The 16,065-nt window shown below is 37.2% G+C and overlaps 1 long non-coding RNA gene across 1 annotated transcript; it reads right to left on the reverse strand.

Moving 5' to 3' along the window:
• Positions 1-6,325: 6,325 nt before the first annotated feature.
• LOC144364857 (uncharacterized) lies at positions 6,326-13,836 on the reverse strand. Its single transcript, XR_013422957.1, has 3 exons — positions 13,799-13,836; positions 10,455-11,330; positions 6,326-7,305 (listed from the first exon to the last, which is right to left on the reverse strand). It is a non-coding gene; the product is annotated as an uncharacterized LOC144364857 (long non-coding RNA).
• Between the last annotated feature and the right edge of the window lie 2,229 nt (positions 13,837-16,065).

Genomic DNA, 16,065 nt, shown 5'->3' on the forward strand with positions numbered 1-16,065 from the left:
GTTGGGCTGGGGATGTGGCTCAAGCGGTAGCGCGCTCGCCTGGCATGCGTGCAGCCCAGGTTTGATCCTCAGCACTACATACAAACAAAGATGTTGTGTGCGCCGAAAACTAAAAAATAAATATTAAAAAATTCTCTCTCTCTCTCTCTCTCTCTCTCTCTCTCTTTAAAAAAAAAACACTATAGGTAAATAAAAACTAAATTTTAATAAAGTGCTAGTTACTCACATAAAGGCAGAGAAATGAAAACAGAGATCAGATCAAACAAAAAAAATGGATAATACTCTGGCAAGATATTTGGACTAATTTTTTGAGCTTATATTTTAATTACTGTGAATGTTTTATATATATATATATATATATATATCATGTTAGTATAATGGCAAATGTATTTAATATGTAGATAATCATATAAAGGTTAAAAAATTAAATTGAGATTTAATTCACACACAAAAAAAATGTAAAAAGACAGACTTATGCCCTAATAAATAAAAAATTACAGTACATGTAAGTGATCTAAATATGTCAGTTAAGAGACAGAGATTTTACTATGGACTATAAAAATGATTCAACTATATGCTGTCTGTAAGAAACTCACTTCAAATATAATAACATGCAAGGTAAAAATAAAAGGATGGAAAACATGCAAGCATTAATCTACAAACAGAAAAAAATAAATATATTAACATTAGATAAGATAGGCTTTAGAAAAAACTAAAATTTATAGAGACAGAGAATATTATAGAATGATGAAAGTGTCAGTCCGCCAAGAAGACATAGCAATTCAAGCATATATATACTAAAAAACAGAGCTACAAAACATGTAAAGCAAAAATTGATAGAATTGGGGCTGGGGATGTGGCTCAAGTGGTAGCGTGCTTGCCTGGCATGCGTGCGACCCCGGTTCGATCCTCAGCACCACATACAAACAAAGATGTTGTGATCTCCAAGAACTAAAAAAAAAAATAAATATTAAAAAAAAATTTAAAAAAATTGATAGAATTAAAAAGATAAAGAGATAAATCCACAGTTATAGTTGAAGACTTCAATACCCATCTCTCAAAAACTGATAGAACAACCAGACAGAATATGTATGATATGTAACTCAGCAAACACTATCTACCAAGTAACTAATACTGTTGCAGTCACAGTGAGGCAGATTGCTTGCCAGAAGTGACTCCATCATGGGGGAACATTTTGTGGAAAGTAGCACACAGGGAAAAGGTTACATTAGGTTAAAGGAAGTTGTGATTAGGGAAAAACAATATATACTGTACACAGAAAATAGTTATCTGAGCTCTGCAAATAGAGAATTACAATATATGCTGTACACAGTAAATGTTGCACACAGAAAATAATTATCTGAGTTCAACAAACAGAACATTCCAGGAAGTTAAAAAGTGTCCTGGGAAGTTATGAGTTACAAAATATTAACATATGATAATAGAGTTCCTGATTGCTGGTACATAGGGCTGCTTGCTGCTGATGATAAAAGAATGAGGAGCAGAAATCAAGAATGCTCTGCTCACTCGTGGTTTACTTCATGAGTTAGTTTTTCTTCCTATCATTTCCACGGCAATCCAGGAAGTAGTTTTTCTTTGTGTCAATACCAGGACAGAACACCACAGTCAACAATTGCAGAATGCATGTTCTTTTGAACAGCCACAAGACACATATTAAGACAGATGATCTCTTGTGCCATAAAAAAAATATATCAACAGTTTTTAAAAATGAAAAACATGAAGTTAATTATCCGTTTACAATAGAATAAAACTAGAAACCAATAACACAATAACAGGAAAATTCCCAAATACATGGCAAGTAAACACACTTATAAATATAATTCATGGGCCAAAGAGGAAGTAGTAACAAGGGAAATTTTAAAAAATACATCACACTTAATAAAAATGGATATGCAACAGGTCAAAATTTGTGGAACACAGGTAAACAGTGCTGACAGTGAAATTTAAAGACTGAATACTTCAGAAATAGGTTAAAGATCAAATAGATAATTTATGTTTCTACTTCAAAAATTAAAACAAAAAGAAAGAAAAGAAAGAAAAATAGCACACTAAACCTAAAGCAGGTATAAGGAAGGAAATGGAAATACTAAAAATGAGAGTAGAAATCAATAAAGTTAAAAACAGAAAAACAATAGTCAATGACGGAAAAAAAAAACCTGTTTCTTTGAACAGGTTAATGAAATTCATAAACCTCTAGCAAGATTGACAAAGAGAAAAAAAGGAAAAACAAATAAGTAATATTATGAACAAAACAGGATATTCACACAGATCCTATAGACATCAGAAGGATAATAAGAGAAAACAACAAACATCTATATGCACATAACCTCCACAACTTGGATGATATGAACCAATTCTTCAAAAAAAAATACAAACTTACCATATCTCATGCAATATGAAATAGATAACTTGTTCAGCCCTATGATTACTGAGGAAATTGAATTAACAATTTAAATACTCCCAGAAAAGAGAATTTCAGGCATAGACAGTTTCATTGAAGAATTCAACCAAATATTCTAAGAAGAACACACACAAATTCTACACAATTTTTGCAGAAAAAAACGAATTGGGTACTTTTCCATACCTTTATGAAGCTAATGTCACCCTGATACCAAAACAATAAAAAAATACAAAACAATACAAAAATAAATACATAAATAAATAAAAATAAAAAAGAAGAAACAAAGAAAGAAAACTACAGACCAATATCCCTATTTAATATACATGTGAAAGTATTAACAGAATACTAACAGAGTTCAACAATATCTAAAAAGTAGTACACACTATATCCAAGCAGAGTTTAATCTAAAGATGCAAGGCTGATTTAATATTCAGAAGTCAATGAATAAAATTAATCTAAAAGAGCTAACATTGTACTTAAATATCAATCATGCCTCTAACATTGTATTTAATGGTAAAAATTTGAATACATTTTTTTCTAAGGGGAGCAAAGAATACTACCACTGCTTTAATTCAATAGTGTTGGAAGTTCTAGACCTTGCAGTAAGTCCACAGCAGGAGGTAAAGGCAGGAGATGAGGGAACATAAGTTGAAACAGAAGAAATGAAATTATTCCTATATAAAGATGATGTGATTTTTTACATAGAAAATCCCCCCCAATCTACAAAACCCCCTCAGATAATCTCACGATAAAGATAAGCATACAAAAATCAATTATATTTCTGTGTGTTAGTCATGAGGACATGAACAGAGAAATTAGAAATAAATAACATTTATAGTTCACAAAAATTGAAATAATAAGGTGTAGATCTAACAAAATGTGTAGAACACTTGCATGCTGAAAACACTAATGAAAGAAATCGAGAAAATCTAAACAAATAGAAAGATGTACCATGTTCCTAGATCAGGAAACTGAACATAATAAAGATATCAGTTTCCTCCTAATGTATATATAGGTTTAATTTAATTTCTATCAAAATCTCAGCAAGAATTTTGATAGATCTAGACAATATAATTCTAAAATTTATATGAAAAGCCAAAATAATCAGAATAGCTAACATATTTTGAAAAGACAAAGTGGAAAGAATCAGTCTACTTGATTTCAAGAATAATTATATAGCTACATTAATGAAGACTGTGTGGTATCAATGGAGCAGTAGACACATAGATCAGTGGAAAAGAACAGAGAACCCAGAAATAGATCCACACAATTATGCCCAACTGATTTTTGACAAAGCACAGAAAAAATGCAAGGGGGAAAGAGCCATTATAACAAATGAAGCTGAACAGTTGGTTCTCCATTGTCAAGAACACGAACCTCCACCTAAGTCTCACATCTTAATAAAAAATTATTCAAAGTGGATGATTATCTTAAATATAAAGCATAAAAATGTAAAACTTTTTGGAAAAGAGCAAAGAAAATCTTTGGGATCTAGAATTAATCAAAAAATTCTTAGAGTTGACATTAAAAACAATGAAAGTGAGGCACAGTGGTACCTACCTGTCATTCCACTATTTGGGACACAGAGGTAGGAGGATCATAAATTCAAGGCCAGCAAGAGCAACTTAAGGAACCCTTGTCTTGAAATTAAAAATAAGGGTTGGGAATGTTGTTTAGTTGGAGAGCCTTGCCTGGCATGTATAAGGCTCTGGGGTTCAATCCCTGTTGCCACATACACACATGTACATATCCCAAACCAAGCAAACAAAACCAATAAAAAACCCATAACTGATAAAATAGGAAAATGATTGAAAGGAAAGTGACCACAACACTCGGAGAGACCAAGATATCTTCATTGCAGTAGTGCAACAGAGGAGAAAAGAAAGAAAGAGAAGTGGGGGGGGGGGGCGCAGCTGGGGAAGGCTTTTATAGCCCTTCTGCTGTGCTGCCTAAATCTAACAGGGTCTCTGGGTTTGCAAGCTGCCTTGTTGGCACACAAGGGGGTTAAGTGCTTGGCCTTGAGCAGCAGGGCCTTGTTCAGCTTTGAGCAGGGGGGCAAAGCGCTCAGCCTTGAGTGGGGGCTTGGGCGTTTGGGCTTGAAGCAAACAGGTGATAAAGAACCAGACAGAGGGTTAGAGAAGCCAGGTCATCCTGCAGCTAACTTTGTTTGGCATGCCCTGCAGACAGCTTATTCAGCCTGTCCTGCACCTAACAATGATAAAAATGAACTTGATTACAATTAAAAAGTTCCCATGGAAAAGATTCTTTTAAGAGGATGAAAAGACAAACTATTGGAGAAATACCTACAGACCATTATATAAATACACATAACGCTATTAATTATATATATATATATATATATATATATATATTGCTATTAATATTTAGTCTCCATAAATAAATCTCAAAACTAAACATTAGAAAAGTAAACTTTCCAATTAGAAAACAAGCAAAAGACAGTAAGAGATGCTTCAATGAAGAGGATCTGTACATGGCAATGAGCAGTGAATTGCTGCTCAACCTCATTTGTCATCAGGGAAATGCAAATGAGAACCACAGTGAGATACACCTATCAGAACAGCTGAAATGGAAAAGTCATGATGACAGCAACCGCTGAGCAGATTAAGAGAAACCGATCGTTCGTACATGGTGCTGGGAATGGAAAGCAGTAACTCCAGTTCAGAATATCTTTTGGCAATTTCTTTAAAAACTAAATATGCAACTACTGTATGACTCAGAAATTACATTCCTAGACATTTATTTCATAGTAATGAAAACATGTTCACATAAAAATGTGTGCATGAATGTCTATAGCAATTTTATCCCTAATAACCCAACACTAGAAACAAACCTCATTTCCTTCATCTTTACCATGAAATACTCCTCAGCTCTAAAAAGTATTAACATATGCAACAACCTGGAGGAGTCTCCAGAGAACTATGCAGAGTCATTCGAACGGATCTCAAAGAATTAAATACAGTGTGATTTAATAACACTGATTTAAATGACATTTTTAACACAACAAAGTTATAAAACAGAGTGCAGATCAGTGGTTGCTAGGGGTTAAGGAGGGAGTGTAGGTGGCAGGGAAGTGGTTATCAATGGGCAACCTGAGAGATCCTGATGTTTTTTATTTTGACACTATCAATGTCTATTTGCAATATAGTATATATGGTGTAGTTTTTCAAGTTGTTACCATTGAGAGAAGTCAGGTACAGGGTCTGAGGCCCTTTCTGCTTTATTTTCTTACCACTGCATATAAATCACAATTATCTCAAAAATTTAAAAATATTAATTTAAAAATGCTCTGTAGTATACAAATAATTCACCATAAAGGGGGCTACTTATATATCATGGAGGTGCCTGTTTTATTCTAGACCATGCTCCTGAGCTCCACCATTGACCATTGTTGCAGCCTGGGGGTGACTGTCACACTAAGAAGGCATGAACTCTGAGCAACACTATGGATTAAGATCACCAGGACTTGAGGAGGAGCTGGGTTCGGGGACTGGAGAATAGTAGTACCAATGTGTACCCACCTTCCTCCTTTCTTCCTCTAATATCTTGAAAAACTAAATTTATTCTGACGACTTTCTAAAATATTGCATCTAACATATTTGAATATAATGATAAGAATTTCTCTAGGGCTGGGGATGTGGCTCAAGTGGTAGCGTGCTCACCTGGCGTGCATGAGGCACTGGGTTCGATTCTCAGCACCACATAAAAAATAAAATAAAGATATTGTGTCCACCTAAAACTAAAGAATAAATATTTTTTTAAGAAAAGAATTTCTCTAAACCCATTAACCAAATATTAGTTAGGGTGTATGTTATAAGGGCTTAAAGACACTTCAATGTTTCTCACATACGTGCTTCCTTAAAAATCAATATTCATTTCACACAATTTCCCCAGAAATGCCTCATATTTATTTTCCCAATCATGTCCAAGCCAAGGACAGACTTAATTACCATCTTATACCTCTGAGATTCCAATCACAGCATCGTGGTACACATCCCTTACTTTTTTTTTTTTTGCCTGTTTCCTCTTCCTATAGAGGAACTAAGATGGACTCTTTAAGAAATCCCTGCTGTCATCAACAATCTTCTGTATTCCATTCTGATTATATCTTTCTTTCACATTTTACTCAAGCTACAATCTTGCTTCGTCTTCTCTTTCCCTGTTTACTTTAACCATGGGATTTGACGGATACCCTCTTTCTGTCCCCACATGGGAGGCAAACTACTATTTCTTATCATTTTTATTTCTTGCCTTGGAAATAAAATAATAGATAGATTTCCACTTCACTGTGCACTTTCTTCTTTAAAAAAAAAAAAAATCTCCACAGAGCTAGATGGTTGGTGCAAAGTGCTTTGTAGATCACAAATCTCAGTCATTTCTTTTTCATTGATGTGAAGGATGCCTGAGTGATTATATGGAATCCTCATTCCTATCTTTAAATGCTTAGAGAGAGGCTTCTTATAAAAAGGAATGAAATTTAGAAATATTTGGGATTAAGATGAGGTCTCTCTGGAGTCCCGTGGCTGGTATCCCAGATGCTGCTGTATGCTGAGACTGTTGGGTTCGATGACGTTCATAGATGCCCACCCAGTGCCCACTGTGAGCACCTGTGTGGGTGGGGAGGTGCTGGTGCAATTTAAGTGATCTTGTTCTTTGCTTTCTTAATGAGCCGAACTCAGCCATCAAAGTCTTGAATTACCATGTTGCTCAAGCTATGAGAGCTCTGAGGTATTCATGAGATGGGAATTTGGTTCCCCAGAGCCAACCGTGATTGAGAGTAAAACCCCCACTTAAATCCGTGTGTGTCAAGAGCTTATTTTAAAATCCGGAGAACTTCTGGAATCCTAGACTTCCTGTGAGAGAAACTGGGAACCAGAAATGTTAAATGTCAGGTGCTTTCTCCAAGTCTTCCCCTCTCCCTTTTCTCTGTCTCCCTTTCTCTTTCTAACCACTGGGTCCCTCCTGTCCATTCTCCCACGTGCATGCTCCTCTCCCCTCCCCCACCCCACCTTGTCATTCCCACTTTCTTTCTCTGTAGGCTTATAGTTCAAAATGTCTTCCAGCCCCAATTTTTTTACCATCATCTTCCTACATAGCCTTCTCCATCTCCTGGAGTTCAATTTCAAAGTTTTTCAGGAAAAAAATTGGTCCTGATACTCTCCATAAGAGCTAACTCTAGATTTCTGGGAAAAGGGACCCTTCTCTGGATCTCATCAGTGGCCCTCTGAGATCTAGGGTTTCTCCCTCACCTGTGGCAGGTGCTATGGGTAAGATAAGATTACCTGAACATAATGGAGTACTTTTTTCAAAATATTTGCTTGTTCAATTATTATATCTTGCAATATTTTCAAATAAAGCTTAAACTTTATTATGGAGAGAATGGATACTTCCTCACAATTCAGCCTGATCCTTCATCCTCCTGTAGCAGAGTCTATAGGAGCTGCTATGTAACTGTGAGTATCATGGTATTGAACAGAGTTAGGGTGAAGGAAAGAGCAATGGGTTGAAGGTTATAAATCCAATGATTATAAGGCCTAACATGATCCCAACTCACTTTGTGACCTTGGGAAAATGATATCATTTTCTGGGCTGAATCATCCATACCACATGATAATGGTGTGAAGTTTGTTGCTCAGTGAAAGGAAAAAAATCCTGTAAGAATATATGGAGTCCAAGACTCTTGAGGTTAACTCCACATGAGTCCAATGATGCAGGATGAAACCACGGCTGTAGCTGACTTTAAGGCTTCTTCTGGCTCTGATATTCTGGGATTCAAGTCAGGAGAATTTGGGGTCCTTAGAAAACATTCACTTATTCAAGAAGAAAGCTGACAAGATCTAAGATGTGGCACTAGAAATTTTCAAGAGAAATTTATTAAGACAGGTTCCAGGGTTTCAGAATCTAAGCTGTGAGCGAAGATGGAAGGAAAAGTCAATACTAATAGGAGTGGGAGGTAGTGGGATGACCCAGTGAGAAGCAGGTTTATGTAATATGGATCCTATCATGATCGCCAACAGAAGGAAGGCCGAGGAGCTGATCTCCACTCCCAGGCAAGGTGAAATAAATCTTCTGGCCTTAGGCACGTTATATGATAAAGTAATAAAAACAAAATAACACTAATGAATATAATTAATAATACATAATAATGTATGTTTTATCAAATAATATCAACACATGAAAGTACCAAGGTGGCACATGGTACATAGTAGGCTGTTTTTCCTCTCCCCTTGAATTGTGATACAGTTGAAGTACTACTTAGACATCTTCTAATCAACTTCTCTAAAGATTTTACCAGCTGAGTAAATAATAAGGCATGGTCCTAGGAAAAGTTCTATGATGTGTGTACAGGACAGAAGCTCACAGAGAAATACCTTAGAATAGCTCATCCCAACACTGTCCTTGTTATGTTTTCTAATGCTTTGTATGTGTAATATCAAATAAGAAATTGATTCTCAAAGATATTCTGCCTCCAAGCACTCTTCCTGAGGTTGTTAGGAGATCTGAACTTGACAATTTATATTTAACTACACAGATCTGAGTGTTTGGTTGAGAATAGGGTCAGAATTCTACCCAAATTCTCATCTAATTGAAATAACAAGCAAGACATGGCAAATAGAAAATTTTCTTGAAAAAAATATTAGGTTATTAATTCTTGGTATTTAAAAAATGTTATTAGGGGGCTGGGGATGTGGCTCAAGTGGTAGCGCGCTCGCCTGGCATGCGTGCGGCCCGGGTTGGATCCTCAGCACCACATACAAACAAAGATGTTATGTCTGCCGAGAACTGGAAAATAAATATTAAAAAATTCTCTCTCTCTCTCTCTTTCTAAAATAAAAAAAAATAAAAATGTTATTAGTATTTTAGTTCACATATTCTAGCAAACATATCATTTGGATAATAGAAACTCTTCTAGTAAATTCAACTATAGAAGATCAAAGAAAATTATAAAGCTTATAAGAAAGTATTGGCCCAAAGATAGGTCAAACTAAAGACAGTAGGATCTTGAGCAGCTCAAAGAGTATAAGAAAAACAGACTGCATTTTCCTTGAAATTCCAGAAGTGTTAAAAGAAAAGTTGTACTCCCTTTCTTTAAGTAAGTGAAACCATGTTACTTGAATCTTCAATGAGTAATATTCATAAATTGTGAATGATGAGTTCTCTTTTCATTCTTCAGAACCAGCTCACAAAGTTGGTATGTAGAACAGAATATAAATAAATCTAAATGTTGAAATTTTAAAATGTGTATATAGGTGAGAGCAGTTGAAGGGGAGAAGGAAGATGAAGAATGGGAAAATGCAGGAGGGCTAATTTCTTCCTCTTATACAGTCTAGGGTCAAAACCCAGACTACTATAAATGAGTCAATAAGTAGAGATGAAGGACTTATAATTTTAGGGTGGCAGGGAAAGACATTTCTATACCTTTCTTTTCTCAATAATCACCCAAAGCAAAAAAAGAAGAAGAAATACAAACCCCAACTCTGACAATACTGGAGAGAAGATATGGGTAATAATAAGCCTAAGAAGGAAGATGGATGACACAGGGATCAATGACAAGACTTCCTCCAAAGAAGCCCCACTGGGAAGCAAGTGGGGTCTGAAGGGAACATTGAAAGTTTGAAAAAGAGGTAGGTTATACCCCAAGTCTCCACTTCTATTCCTCCTATCTGCAGTAAGAGAAAACAGAACCAGGCAGGTTCTGGGCTCAGGAACTCCAAGCCCAGAGACAGCAAGTAGAAGGAAGATGGAGATGTAAAACTTTCGATGTAAAACTTTTGATGTACATCTGGCATTTTTCAAAAATTCAAAACCTAAAAATTGGCATATTAAAGATTAATAGCCAAAGTCCCTCCCTACCATCTCACCTCACCACTATAGAGCACAGGCAATATCTGGTTTAAATCACTCAGGCAAAAGATTAAAGGATTCTTTCCTAGGAAAACAGACTCATCCCAGAATAAAAACTCACAGATCCTAACATCTGGGGAACTCCCATGAAGGGCTGGCTCCTGCTTACCATGAAACCCACTGGATAATGAGTCATGTCCAAGTATGTCGTCCACCAAGAACTATCCAGAATTTCAGACGAACATGAAAGAGCAGAAGGAGGAATCCCAGCATCCTAAAAGGAAAAGAAAAATCCAGGAGAACTGAAAAAAATGTGGAAATTTCCTAGAAAGTAGAATAAAAGACGGATGAATAGTAGGAGAAGGAAAATATGGGAGGCCCAACATCTGGATAATGGGAGTTTGAGGGAGAGAGGAAAAGTGGGGTAAATTTATCAAAGAAATAATACAAAGAAATTTTCTTGAAATACAGGATGTGTTTCAAGATTGAAAGGTGAGACTAATTGCCCAGCTCAGTGAATAAAAAGTGTGTCTATCAAAAAGCCATATCATTGCGAAATTTCAAGACCCCAGATATAAAGAGAAGATTCCAAAAGCTACGAGAGCGAGAAGGAGAAAACCAAATCATGCACAATGGCTGGGCATAAGAAGGGGATTGTAGGTAGCCTTTGGAACGCTCGTGGAGATTTTTTTTCTTCTGATTGAGGCTTCCTTTCTCGTGAAGGCTCACTTTCTGAGTTTTATCCCTGAATTCTTCCCTCACAACCTCTCTTGCTCTGCCTATCGAAGACCTTCCTAGAAAGTTCTATCACATCATATTCAAAACGATCTCTTCTCTCCTTAACTCATTTCCACATCCGACACTGTGACAGAGGAGTGTATACAGGACCTGGACTTGCCTCCCAGCCATCTCTTCAAACATCATCTGAACAGGGTGGTGGTCGAGCGTGGATTTCCTCAGTAGATACCAGTGGACCTCAGTTACCAGAATCTCTGCAGATACCATTGACAAATCTTCCTCCTGCTTGAAGCCATCTCTGTCCCCTCTGGTGATAGAAGGAGATGATGACACCAGTCAGGTAGTGACTTCGACAATTACAAAATATTGATTTAACCTAGAAACACCATATGAAAATTCTGCTGATTCCCACACAATAGAGCCATCCATACCTTAGTACGATCGAGCTGTGGAGAGAGAGCAAGGATCTGCTTAGGCAGAGAGCAAACACTGGTGAGCAGGCCTTATGACTGAGAAACTCTTAAGCAGGTGAGCTTAAGTTTATGTATTTTTACAAAATCAAAATCCCTCTCTTACTTTGTTCTCTTTCTCTACTCTCCAATATTTCCCTTGTATTATGGGGGATAATGATGATGGCCTCTACCCTGGGATCACATTAGGCTTGTATTTCTGGTTCCTTCCATTATCATTTAATTGTTCCCTGGGGTTTTAGGCTATATCCTGATAATCTACAGATGGCAGAAACTATTCAATGTTCCCATCTTGTATCATTCAGCTTTTGCTGCATAATAAGCCGCCCTCAAATTTAATGACTTAAAATAGCAACCATTTTTTAGTTATATGACTCTAGATTTCAGCAATTCAAACTGGGTTCATCCGGGCAGTTCTGGCCAGGTGGCTTGGGATTTGGCTGGGGGTAGAGCTTGGTTAAGACAGCCTGTCTCTACTTTACATGGCTTTTCATTTTCTAGAAGGCTCTCCTGGGAATAGTGACACGGTAACTACATTGTTCCAAGAGTGTAAGATTAGAAACTGAAAGGCCTCTTGAGGTCTAGCATTAAACCTGTTCCTTGTCCTTTCTACCATATTCTATTTATCAAAACACATTGCAAGATTCAAGGGAACCCCACCTCTTTGTGGAGGAACTGCACAATATTATGGCCATTTTTACAATGCAACATATTTCAGGAAAAAAAAACTGCAAGTAGAGGAGGAAAGAAATAGACAACTTTTACTTTTCATTTATATCATACCATTTTGCTAAAATTTTTAAATTCATATATATTACTTCTATAATAATGATAATAATTGTTTTGGTCAGCTGTCCATGGCCATGATAATATACTTGAGAAAATCAACTTATAAAGGAAAAAGGTTTTATTTTGGCTCATGGTTTCAGAAATTTCAGTCCATGGTCCTTTGATCCTACTGCTTTGGGCCTGTGGTAAGGCAGAACATCTTGATGGGGAGCTTGTGGTAGAGCAAAGTGGCTCACCTCCTGGTAGCCAGGAAGCAAAGAGAGAGGGGAATGGCTGGGCTACCAATGAGCCTTTGAAAGGTACACCCTCAGTGACCTTCCTCCCACTAGGCAACAGTGCAACAATTTGGCAACCAAGTCTTTAAGACCTGAGGCTTTGAGAGACATTTAATATCCAAACCATAACAATAATATTAAAATATGATACCAAACATGTCTATTACTTTAGTTACACATTGAGATAATAACATAATTAATAATCTAATCCACTTTTTATTATATATTTATATATCTATATCTCATTTATATGTGGTGCTAAGAATCGAACCTAGCGCCTCATTTATGCTAGGCGAGCACTCTACCACTGTGCCACAACCCCAGCCCCTACTTTTTTCTTTTTCTTTCTTTCTTTCCCCCTCCTCCTCCTCCCCCTCCCCCTCCCCCTCCCCCCTCCTCCTCCTCCTCCTCCTTCTTCGCCATACTGAGAACTCAGCCCAAAGTCTTCTGATGCCAGGCAAGCCCTCTGCCACTGAACTACTTCCCCAGTCCTTTTTATTTTATTTGAAGACCGGATGTCACTAGGTAGCCCAGGCTGGCTTTGATCTTGTGATCCTCCTGCCTCGGCCTACCAAGTAGCTGAGTTTACATTAGCACCACCCCACCTGGCTAATCCACCAACACTTTGAAGAAGCCATGATTGAACACCTAATTCAGGGTATGTCTTTGGACCTCTTGTAATTTTCAGACCAAAAAAAATGTCAGGTTGCACGTGAAAAACTTCCAGCTTGGCATGTGATAAGTCCTTAATGAATGTTGAATGAATCTGGATCTGAATGAGAAGATGGGAGCAGAAAAAGATGTAGGAATAAAGGAAAACAGTCTTAAAATTTTCTTCTATTAGTTTTACTGTTTATAACCAAGTTTTATCATGGCAACTTGAACTTCAGTGAGCAAGAAAAAGAAATTAAACTCCCACACACTTGTAGCGTGGACTGTTGCATGAAATAACAGAGGTACCCTCTGCTGCCACCATAGCTGGGAATTATGGCCCAGGGCAGAATCAGCCGTGTTCTTAAACTCCAGGGCTGCAAGTCACCAATCTAACCAAGAAACCACGAATCTTTAGAAATGCTGGGGTGCTCCTCATCTATGTCAAGTGGGGCCTTGGAGAAGCACCCAAAAGAGCTATTTTTTAAAAAACGTTCTTTCTTCAGCAGCTGCAACACAAATTAGCAATGCACAGAGAGTGGCCTCTTAATTTTGTTCAATAAACTCCATGTTCAGTCTGGTGCTCTTACCAGTTCTCCCTGTTTCTCCAAATTAAAAATGGATACCTAGAAACAAGAAAAATATGTTACAGAAATTCTTGCAGATTCTACACTGGCTGGTTTTCAGTCTAGAATAGGTTTTCCTAAATCCTATTTGTTGTAATGTTTGTGAGAGTAGGCTGGCTGTTTATTTAATTGTCATTGGAAGTCCTCCTGGCCCTTCCCAGGAAGGTCAAAGAGTAGCCTGTTATTTTAATGCCTAATGTAACTGGACAAAAGGAAATTGCTTTCATCGTCTTTGCTTTGCTTTTCTTAATTGAACTGAATGTCAACTTTCCACTTGATGTTTCCCGACAAACACTCATGTTCCTAATGCAACTAGATTAGATCAATCTGCATCTGTCTCCATTGTACCCTGGGACTGCATAAACTTTGAATATATATTTATTTTGTGGATTTCATTTCCATGTTAATTAGAATGCAGGTTTCTGGAATTTCTTTTTTGAGTATAGTAATCTTCTTAACAGTCAGCCTGGTGGAAACAACTGTGTGCTGTTTACTGTAGAAAAGATGATGTTCAGGGCTGGAGTTGTAGCTGAGAGGTAGAGTGCTTGCCTAGCACATGGGAGGCACTGGGTTCAATTCTCAGCGCCACAAATAAATAAGTAAATAAAATAGAGATCTATCAACAACTAAAAAATATTTTTTTTTAAAAAAAAGAACTGGTTTAAAAAAGAAAAGATGATGTTCATTTCTCTGATGATGTTCATTTCTCTGACAATCATTGGATGTGTACTTTCTAGATCAAAATTTGCACCTCCATTCTTGTTAATATAATAATAAGCATATGCTAATTTACTGAGACTCTCAAACTCACTTTTATTAGGTCACTCTGTTTTTAGGAAAGCACAACGCACAATAAAAATTACTGATAAGTCAATTTGAACCAAATTCTGTTGTCTATATAAGTAGATTTTTTAAAAGGATGAATCATTTCTCTAGTTACAAAAGTTACCCACATGTCAAGGGTGGAAAACCTGGAAAATAGACAATCCCATTATTGCTAACATTTTGATGACTTTCTTTCCATATACATATAATTGATGTTTGTAAGATACTTTTATGCTAAGCAGACAAATATGGTATCAGTCCCAAAACACTTTTTTCACTACCACTCTAGTCAAGAAGTTATTAGAGCTAGATGAGGTGGCACTTGCCTATAATCCAAGCTACTAGGGAGGCTATGACAGGAGGATCTGGCAGATGGACACCAGTCTCAGCAATTTAGTGAGACCCTGTCTCAAAATAAAAAAGGGTGGGGGATGTAGCTCAGTGGTAAAGTGCCCATGGATTCAATCCCTAGTTTCTGTGTGTGTGTGTGTGTGTGTGTGTGTGTGTGTGTGTGAGAGAGAGAGAGAGAGAGAGAGAGAGAGAGAGAGACAGAGAGAGAGAGAGAGAGAGACAGAGAATGGGGTGTGGGGGGAGAGACTGTGTATTGTTATTGTTGTTGTTCTTATTTTTGCATAACACAAACACTAAAGCAGGCAGTCCAGAAGGAATCTGATGGCTCTGTGATATTATCAGGGCCTGAGCTTTCTCTATCATTTCCCTTGTCTGTCATCCTTTGCATACGTTTTGTGTTCACATGTAAGCTGCTGAGCTTCAGTGAACATCTGCAAGTTCCCAGCAGAAGGGAAAAGGCCCAGGAGACAAAAAGGCCCATGACAAGTGATTCAGTTCTCTTTAAAGAGTTTTTCTAGAAGTCTTACTTGGTGACTTTACTTGCATTCCATTGGCCAAAGTTTAAACTTTCCTAGCTGCAAAAGACATTAAGAAATATTTTTGTTGATTCAGTTTGGTTTGATTTGTTGGGTATGTTATCATATACAAAATCAGGGTTGGTAGATAAAAATGGAAGAATAGATATTGGGTAATCAACTCACAAGCTCCACCACGTCCCTTGGGTATAGCTGTGTATGTCTCTTCAGGGCAACTATTATCGGTTATACCAGATGTCCTAAAAACTTCCCACCCTGAGAATTTTCTCTGTCTCTCTAGGGACAGGCACATCCTCTCATCAGCATAGGTAAGGATCAGACAAAAGAATATTGAACCCCATCTTCTTGGGGACTCTGTCTCCTGCTGACTTTAAGGGAGACAACCATGTTGGGAAGGCCCATGAGGCAAGGAGGTGAGGGGTGGTCATTGGCAGATATTTAACAAGGGGCTGAGGCCCTCAGTCTAACATCCCCAAGTTACTGCTTCCTGCCAACAGCCACTTGAGCGTGGAAATAGAT

Source organism: Ictidomys tridecemlineatus, chromosome 6 (assembly GCF_052094955.1).
Source record: "Ictidomys tridecemlineatus isolate mIctTri1 chromosome 6, mIctTri1.hap1, whole genome shotgun sequence".
NCBI lineage: Eukaryota > Metazoa > Chordata > Mammalia > Rodentia > Sciuridae > Ictidomys > Ictidomys tridecemlineatus.